Below are 10385 nucleotides of genomic sequence, written 5' to 3' on the forward strand. Positions count from 1 at the left end.
CATGGCAATACTGATTGGAAATAAACGCCATTATCTGGTGAACCGTCCACAATATTAACACTTTAGTGCATTCAGCCACGGCCTACACGCCATATTTCCTGCACACTGGTCGTGAATATGTGAAAGATGGAAACGAATACAAATTATTATTGGATGTAAATCCATACCATACACAGGATGTGGAACAGCGTAAAGTTCTGGCTGATGAAATTCGAGACAAACAGTTCGAACAATATCAACAAACCGCACAACGGGCATTGACCCGCAAAAGAGAACGCCATTTCGAGATAGGCTCGGAAGTGTACATTCCCAATCCTAAACAGTCCGTGGGCGGAGAGGGCTATGCACAAAAACTAGCCCCACCAAAAATTAGAACCTATGTTTCACGGAAACTTGGTTCGAATTCATATGAACTGATCGATGATAAACACCGAGTGCTTGGCAATTACTCCGCCGATTTAATCACAACACGTTTACTCATTCAGTACATTCGCCTTCTCAAGAATTTCGATGAATATATGGCGGGCCTCCCGACTCCATTGATTCTGCCTTATTACAGAGTACCCGGCTGGAATAAATTAATTAAGTTTAGTTTTGTTATATCCACAGTTTTGTTATATTATATCCTCAGTACATTGCTAGTAAATCGATCAAAGCAAACAAGAAAAGATTCATAACCAAATTATTTACCAATGCCTTTCATCTACCGTAGCTTTTGTAATGCGTACTGAAACTAAATACGAAAGACGGAACATTTGTACATATATATGCGCTTAAAGGCGAACTGAACGAGTCAGGATGGGATTGATGAAGATCATGTAGAACGATTTCGATGTAAGGTCTAACGTCGATCAAACCACAGCCCGTGAATTGCATTCGCTCCACTTTTTTTTTTGTTAACGTGTCGCTGAAGATGAGAGGGGGATAACGATCTATTATTTTTTATTGCCCAAATAATAGACATAAGAACGATTATAAGAAATGTAAACATAACAAAACTGTCAAAGCTAAACTTCAAAATGGGGGGGATTGCCAGATGAATGTACGTAACCAATAGTTATTTAAGACACGAACCATCATATCGGTATAGACACGAATTGACATGGCCACTATGAAAACGCCCACACTGACATACGATAAAAGAATCGGTGGTCACTTACCACGAGGCTAGAAAAAAAAATATATATATATATATTTCTTTTTGGAATTGGACACGGAGCGAACCACACTCATCAGCCCTCGCAAGAACGGAATTACAACCAAGTAATTAAAGTGAATTAAAAGCGTGTATTAAAAGCTGGCGACATTCGGGGAGTCGATACTCACCCCTCAGTGGAAATTAATAGAGACAAAAGGTGCCGTCACATTCCTTCCGGCAAATCCCCAGCCATGTTGTTGCGTATAATAAAAAATGTGAGCATCAAATCCGGACTATTCATTTCACAGCAATTGAGTCACCATAAGCCGGTAATACAAAATCGTTACACGTAAGTCAGCCACTTTCTTGACACCATCCATTGGAAACGAGTTATCCATCAACCGTAAATAAAGATTCCTGTTTGGACCGACAAACCAAGGTCAAGCAAATCACCATAGACTACTTTGCATCAAATTAAGTAATAATTTTGGCTTCGGGGAGTCTGCTGTACTATTGATGAGCAGCTACCTTGAAGGTAAGACTCAGCGTGTAAGGGTCGGTACCAAATTTTCTAGTCTTAAACCTCTGTGTACTGGTGTTCCCCAAGGCTCAATACTGGGACCGCTACTATTCAGTTTATTTTTAAATAACATTTTTAGCACATGCAAGTCTGTGCAAACGCATGCATATGCAGACGATATTCAGCTCTACTTGTCAGGACCTTGATCTATTATTTTTATTTCCCAAATAATAGACATAGGAACGATTATAAGAAATGTAAATATAACAAAACTGTCAAAGCTAAACTTCAAAATGGGGGGATTGCCAGATGAATGTACGTAACCAATAGTTATTCAAGACACGAACCATCATATCGGTATAGACACAAATTGACATGGCCACTATGAGAACGGGCACACTGATATAGGATAAAAGAATCGGTGATGACATACCACGAGGCTAAACAGATATTCGAGGCTTTTTGGAATTGGACACGGAGCGAACTACACTCATCAGCCCTCGCAAGAACGGAATTACAACCAAGTAATTAAAGTGGATTAAAAGCTTGTATGAAAAGCTGGCGACATTCGGGGAGTCGATACTCACCACTCAGTAGAAATTAATAGAGGCAAAAGTGCCGTCACATTCCTTCCGGCAAATACCCAGCCATGTTGTGGCGCAGAATAAATAAGTTGTGAGCATCAAATCTGGACTATTCATTTGACAGCAATTGAGCAACCATAAGCCGGTAATACAAAATCACTACAGCCACTTTCTTGCCACCATCCATTGGAAACGAGCTATCCATCAACCGTAAATAAAGATTCCTGCTTGGACCGACAAACCAAGGTCAAGCAAATCATTGGCGCCCAACCAAACGGGTGAAAAAGAATAAGTTTTCGTTGAACATAATCACACTTAAGCCCGGCATTAAATAACCGCGTGCTCAGCTGAGGGAAAATAGCAATTTCATCATAAAATCAATTTAATACATGATAAAATTAGATTTAAGGAAAAATTAAAATATTGTAGTCGTTTTTTCTCATTTTGTTGGTCACAAAATTGTACGTCAGTGAACCATACATATTGGAGTTTAATAGATTTTTAAAAAATTTTCTTTAGAAATTCCGCTATTATAAATCATCATTGAGATTGAATCAAATAATTATCTTTCGAATTCATAATCACTGTAAATCAATATCGTCCTCAGTCTTCACACGGCATGATTTAATTGATTTTTATTGGAGCTCGTTTTCAATCAAAATTTTTGTGGATATTTTGATTATTTATTTCCGCGGGGGTGAATGGTGAACGATCTGCGATGCGAACACCATTGATCAGCAGTCATAACCATTCTCGTTCAGTTCAGTTCGCCAATTCTGAAAAGCAAGTTAATTGAATTTTTTTAATCAAGTAACACCACTCATCGACGGTCAAGATTATTTAACCGATAATTTTTAATTTCGTCTTTCGGTATAAGTTCAAGCAACGTAACCGATAACATGGTCAATATTAATTGAACCAAACTATTAATTTTTCCTTATTTTTTTTGTAATTTCTTTGGGTATTCATTCCCAATAAAATTTGAAACTCGTATCAAAGTAATCTCGTTTAACATTCTCAAACTGGTTGAATATTCTCAGTCTGAGTTGGTCTTGCGGTAAATTCGGGGGTGGATGGTCTTGATCTTTGTTGCGTACCTTGTTGGCGACAGAAGGGACCGAAGGAGATACAGGTAATACTCCCAAGTATTCAAGACCTTCGCTGCATCCCGGGAGCAAACTGTAGCATAAGCACATCGCCCTTTTTACTTTAATTGTCATGTGCACATAAGTAATGTATAAACAAATAGGAATGTACACAAACAACAGTTTACCCAAATCAGTTACATTGAACTCAGCGGGAGTTTATGCAAAGACTGCATTCATCGCACATAGCGAGGATCTTGTTACACTTGTGCGGACGGTCAAAGACACCGCCAAAGACAGTCGCAGTGACTAACTGATCCACAACGTCAGTTTGTCAATGCGACTGACATATTTATATATTTATTGCAACCATATGTTGACTTAGCATATTTTAGAGTTATGTAGTTAGTTTGTAGGTATTAGTAGTATATTTGTATACATTCTAGTTCGTAAATAATTTGTAAGTGTTAGTGTAAGAATTTGGTATAAAAGAAAGTGAAATCAATAAAGTAAACCAATTGGTGATCAAACTCCAACCAATAACTTATTATTTGCTATAAAACAACTTGGTCCATAAAAAGATCCGAGCTAGTGCGTTAAACGCCATTCTCAGCCCACGTTCGGTATAATATTAAACAAAATTTTGGACCGAAAATCACATGAGATATACAACCAATTGAGCGCGACTTTTTTAGATTTAATTAGATTTAAAGCAATATTCAAATAGTGATCGATTTATGCGGCATTTTTTTGAATAATAAATAATAATAATAATAAATAATAAACTGAAGTAAATACTGTACTGATTTTAAATTGAGTGCCATCATCTTATAACATAGACTTTAATAGTACGGACTTTACGTCTACCGTTGGCAGAATTTTTTTAATCATCGGAGTTTACAACTTGGTATTTGAGTCTTTGAACATGGAATTGTTTCCCATTCTCGATGCAACTTATTTGACAGACGAACAGCGACAGATCGAAGGGGAGATATATAACCTATATCCAGCGCCGGTTCAATGGACCGACACCGAAATAGCCGCCTCCCATGCCATACACCAAATAAATGAGTTGGAAATATGTGAGAGAGCAAATCGGGAACTGAAGGCGAATGAGGTGTTAACACCTCAGGGTCGTCTTCATCAAATGATACATTATTGTTATCGAACCGCTCGGTTGAAGTTAAAACCCGAGTCGGCTTCACGCCAGGCAGATCTGATCGGAAAATTTCAGTCGAAGATCCGTGAGCTTCGGATGTCTTCACCGAATACGGGAATCCCGACGTGCGATCCCCAATTAAGTTTGAACTCGACCTTCCATGGTTTTGAGAATGAACGGGGAACGATGAGTTCAACTCAAAATACTGTTCCATCACAATATTTACCCTTAACCATACCAGATTCGATTCCAAACCAGAATATACCGACTTCGGTTCAGGCAACTGAACCACGGTATACCCTGACCACCAGTACGGTTAATTCAAATGCTCAACCAGCCGTTCTCAATTCGGTGTCAGGCGGAACGGAACCAACACCCTCATTACCCCAACTGTCTGTAATGGTGTCTGACTTGCTGAGAGCCCAAGCACAGATGCAACAGCAAATGATCCGTGATCGGACTCAGTTGCAGACACAAATTCCTGACGTTCGTGATATGAACCAAACCATGCCAACGACCTTGAATCATACCTGGATACCACCCGTGGTGGATCCTCCGCATGGTTCTTTGGGTGGTCCTTCAACCTTACAAACTCAAACGATCACTACCTACCGTGGTCTTAGAACGTCACATATCCAAGAACCAATTAATCAACCATCTCATTTATATCCGAATTATTCGCTATCCGGTCCACCACTATCACGACCAAATCAAGCCACTATATTCGACGAATCTGCCCAAGCGGATGCAATGGATAGGAAATTCAGAGGCTTACCATCATGGATGGGACGTGCTCAGTTCGATGGCGTTCATGTAAACGAAAAATTTCTATCGGTTGAAGATTATTTGGCTATTATTGGCTCATTTTGATATAAGATTGGAGTACCCGACCACGAATTGGTTACGCGTTTGGTGCCCACACTCACGGGGCCGCTCCACAATGGTACTTCACCGAACTGAGGAACTTCAGAGATTATCAAGATTTTTGCACGAAACTTCGAGCTCGTTTCCTCAACAAACATACTCGGGCCCAAGTAATAATGTCATATGTACAGATTAAATTCGACCCACGTTCGCGAACACTGCTGAAACATATCGCTGACTTGACATTCCAATTGCAGGGTAATTCCTATAGTCTGGATGAACGGGACCACCTCGATATCATCATTGGTACCTTATCCGATCATCTGCGTGAACTCGTCCACACTCGACAAGTCCACACGTTGGAGCAATTGCGTGAGTTCGCTCAGCGAATTGCACCACATTCGTTCATTCTTGCCACACCCCGTCCGGAAAGAACCCGTTCGGATAGACAGCGATCAGCGCCACGGGAAATTTCGGCAATACATGATTCACCGGATGAGTCTTCACATTCGGAATATACCGCTTCGCTTCCTGGATCCGACTCCGATGACAGGGAATGTGCATACGTGAACAAGCAAAATAAACCAATTAAAGCATCTCAGAAACGTAGGTATTCGAAACCAGTCGAGGATTATAAAAATGACAAAAATCCAAAGGGGAATGATAAGAAAGTAGGAACTATCATCGACCCATTTCTCGCTGTTGAGGGCGACGAAAATGTACGATGTGCAAAATGTCTCGTGTGGGGCCATCACTTCAAAAAGTGTCGAACCCAACCGAATAGGGTGATCTGCTACAAATGTACACGGCCGGGGGTTACGTCTGATCAACGCCCGTGTTCAAAAAACGCGTAAGGGAGTCGATTGGGAATAGTGGTCCATCGTACTCAGAATCCACAACTTTATCTAAATCCACTGTCTCTAACAATCCGCACTCTACCGAAGTCCCTCTATAACCTTTTCGGTTTTTTCCAAAGGACCAACAACAGCCGCTTCAGACATAGTTAATTCTCCTCCTTTTGCTAATAGCTTAAGGGTATATTTCCAAAATATGTCTGGCATGCGAACAAAAGCTGATATCGTGCATTCTTTTACTGCGCAGATGGATTACGACGTCTATGTACTTGTTGAGACGTGGTTAACCTCAAACTTTTTTGATGCTGAATTCTTCGATGCTAACCTCTTCAACGTCTTTCGTAAAGACAGGGATGCTGTAAAACCTGGTTGCCAAAGAGGTGGCGGTGTAATCGTTGCTGTCAAGCGCGAACTACGCGCGCTCCTGATCTCTCTAGCTAATGATGATTCACTTCTGGATCAACTTTGCGTCAATATTAGTGGCAACTCTTCAAAAGAATCCCTGTATGTAGTAACCTCATATATACCACCAGGAAGCTCATATGAGTTATACAAAGCACATGCTGATAACATTTCATCATTAGTTTTAAATAATTTGCGTGATAACCAATTATGTGTTCTGGGAGATTTTAATTTATCCAATATTAATTGGGTTAGCAGTGAGTCATGCCCTAGTCTCATAGCTCATAATATGGTTGCCAATCATGAACTATATTTAGTAGATAGTATTTTAAGTCTTAACTTGAAGCAAATTAATAGTTTTGCTAACGAATTAAATAGAATATTAGATCATATTTTTGTCAGTGATAACTTGAATTACCGAATTTGCGACTGTATTAACCCAATTACAGCTACGGATAAACATCATATTCCACTAGTTATAAAGTTAGACTTTTATTGTTTTTCCGCTATTAAGGACAACAAATTGTCATTTAATTACTCATTATGCGATTTTTTTAGTTTTAATGAACTATTGTCGAACATTAACTGGGATGATTTGTTTACTAACCTAGACACTGCATACTGTTTTTCTATATATAAGTCAATCTTATACGAACTCTGCCTGGATAATATACCGGTTAAAAAGAAAAAGCCTTATAAATTGCCCTGGTATTCAAAAGACTTAAAAAAGCTAAAAAACCTTAAAAACAAATTCTATAAAAAATTTAAAACTTCCGGAAATCATGTTTACTTCGTTAAGTATCAGCATTACTTAAAGAAGTTTGATTCTTTAAATAAGACTCTTTATAGTAACTATGTTCGTGACACTGAGTTGAATATTAAATCTAATCCCAAATTGTTCTGGAACTACGTGAAATCTAAGAAAGGATGCTCCAGCTTACCCACAGGAATATTTCTTGGTGATAAAGCTGCGGAGACGCCAAGTGATGCCGCAAATTTGTTTGCTGAATATTTTGGGTCGTTTTCGTTCAGAATGACGTTACATCTGCAGAATTTTCTAATATCTCCTCGTCTCTCAACTTTGGCTCATTAATTCTCTCATCTGAAGACATAAGTAATGGTATAATTAAACTAAGACCCTCTACACATGTGGATGTTGATGGCCTATCTGCAACTTTAATCAAAAATTGTCCAGCATTAGTTTATCCCTTGAAGTTAATTTTTAATAAATCATTATCTTCAGGTACTTTTATTGATGATTGGAAGCTTACGACGGTAATGCCCGTTTTTAAAAATGGTAACAAAAGTGACGTACGTAATTATAGACCTATTTCTAAGCTTTCCGCTATTTCGAAAATCTTTGAACACACAGTCAATGCCAAATTGAATTTTGCAGTTAAATCAATTATCTCCCCATATCAGCATGGGTTTGTCGCTGGTAGATCTACTGTCTCCAATCTCGCTGTTTTCAGTGAATATTGTTTCGAGTCTTTTTCGTTAGGTTTTCAAGTTGACTGTATTTATACAGACTTCTCAAAAGCGTTTGACAGAGTGTCACATAGTATATTAATTCAAAAGCTTGCTTGCATTGGCTTTCATTCTATTTTTCTGCGTTGGTTGGAGTCGTACTTGTGTAACAGACGGTGTGTTGTCTCAATTGACGGGGCTACTTCTTGCCCGTTCGTTCCATCTTCTGGAGTGCCACAGGGTAGTGTCTTAGGTCCACTTCTTTTTATACTTTTCATCAATGACATTAGTAGTTGTTTTTCTTTTGCAAAATTTCTGCTTTATGCGGACGATTTAAAAGTTTTCTCTGTAATTAAAAACACATCTGATGCAATTAGGCTCCAAGATGATATTGATAAGCTTCATTTGTGGTGTCTGAAGTCACGCCTTTCCTTGAACATTAGTAAATGTTTTCAACTAACGTACTCTAAAATATCCAATTCTCTGCTTACCAGCTTTCATATATCGGCTAATGATCTAAATCGTGCAGATGAGATAAAAGACCTTGGCGTAGTGTTCGATGATCGATTTTCTTTCAATAAACACATTAGCTATGTAACTGCAAAGGCGTATTCTGTTCTAGGCTTTGTAAGACGCAATGCCTCAAAATTCTCGGATCCTTATACATTCAAGTTACTGTATTCGTCATTTGTTCGGTCACATCTCGAATATGCGGTTTTTATTTGGAGGCCGTATAATCAGAATGCTATAAACAGGGTTGAACGTGTTCAAAAAATTTTTCTCAAGTTTGCTCTTCGCTGTCTGAACTTTTCAGACCCCGTGCCGTCATATTCTTCACGTCTTATGCTTCTGAATCTCAAGTCCTTAGAAAGTCGCAGGTCTGTTTTATGTCTTTCGTTTACATATAATATTATTAAAGGTATTGTTGATTGTCCGTTTTGTTTTAGAGAGGATAAGATTTAATGTCCCCAGGCGATCCCTTAGAAATTTCCTTCCGTTTTATGGTTGTAATGTTAGAACCCAATACGCCAGTAATGCCCCGATTTATCGCGCCATTCGTGAATTTAATGCCATGAATAATGTAGTCGAGTTAGACTTTTCAATCCCAAAGACAGCTTTTTTAAATCTTTTGAATTCCTATTTTTAGCTTTATGAATTATTTTTAATAGTTCTAATTAATGTTGTACTCTTCTAGTCTGTAATGTTATTATAAAACCATAGACTAAATAAATAAATAAATAAATAAAAAAATCAACAAATCTTCAGTCCCGAATTACAGTAATAATTCTACTCTGATTCTTAACGAGTATAATCAAACTAAAAAGGGATGGTGAAGAACCAACAACCCAATGTTCTGAACGAACACCACCAATTACCAAACCTACTTCAGCTCCAGTCCCTAATCACAATCAAGACGGAGACAACAAAGTTAACCCACCACGACTCTCAGAAAAATGCTTGACATATAATATGCCGATCGATCGTCGCGATTATCTCACGGCTATGGTTAACAACCATTCTCATATGGTTTTACTCGATGGTGGAGCTGAAGTCACAGTCATTTCACAAGCATTTTATGAGAAGAAGAAGAAGTGGATGTATTATATACGGTCGGTAGTCTTACCCGACTGGTGCCAACTCTTGTCGTACCTATCTCACTGAAACACCCAATTAGGGACGGACATTACTTGAGGCCTTCTTTTTCGAACTGGTGTAGAACCAAGAGAAAGTTCAACGATTTTTAAAACATACAGCCAAAGGTGATACTGAAGAAGTTGCATCTGCTGAAGTCGAAATGGTTACGGCGGATAAATTTATTAATTTTTGTAACCAGCCACCAGGGAGTGGGAAAGAACAAGCTCAGGTATCTTCTATGAGTAATGATCTGGAGCCAATTGACGCTTCCACACTCGGTTTAGAAGGTGAACTAGATATCCCAAAAATAACGAGCGTCAGCCTTCCACATAATCTCACCCCAGATCAAAGACAAATGTTGGACGCCGTTCTCAGACTTTTTAATCCAACTCCTAAGTCTGGTCCTTTAAACGTCACTAATCAGATCGAACACGTAATTGATACGGGTGATGCAAAACCCGTCATGAAACACCAGTATCCAGTATCGCCATATGTGGCTGAACATTATGACCATCGAAGAAAGCCCTTGGCGGTCACCAATTCTGGCTGTAAAGAAGAAAGACGGAACGTGTCGCGTGTGCTTGGACGCGAGAGAGCTGAATAAAATTACCATTCCAAATGCCTATCCAATTACGGATACTAACCAAATTTTAGCACGACTAAAGTCAGCTAAATAC

Source organism: Rhagoletis pomonella, unplaced genomic scaffold (genome assembly GCF_013731165.1).
Source record: "Rhagoletis pomonella isolate Grant_MI unplaced genomic scaffold, Rhpom_1.0 Rhpom_scaffold_00003, whole genome shotgun sequence".
In the NCBI taxonomy this organism is placed as follows: Eukaryota; Metazoa; Arthropoda; class Insecta; order Diptera; family Tephritidae; genus Rhagoletis; species Rhagoletis pomonella.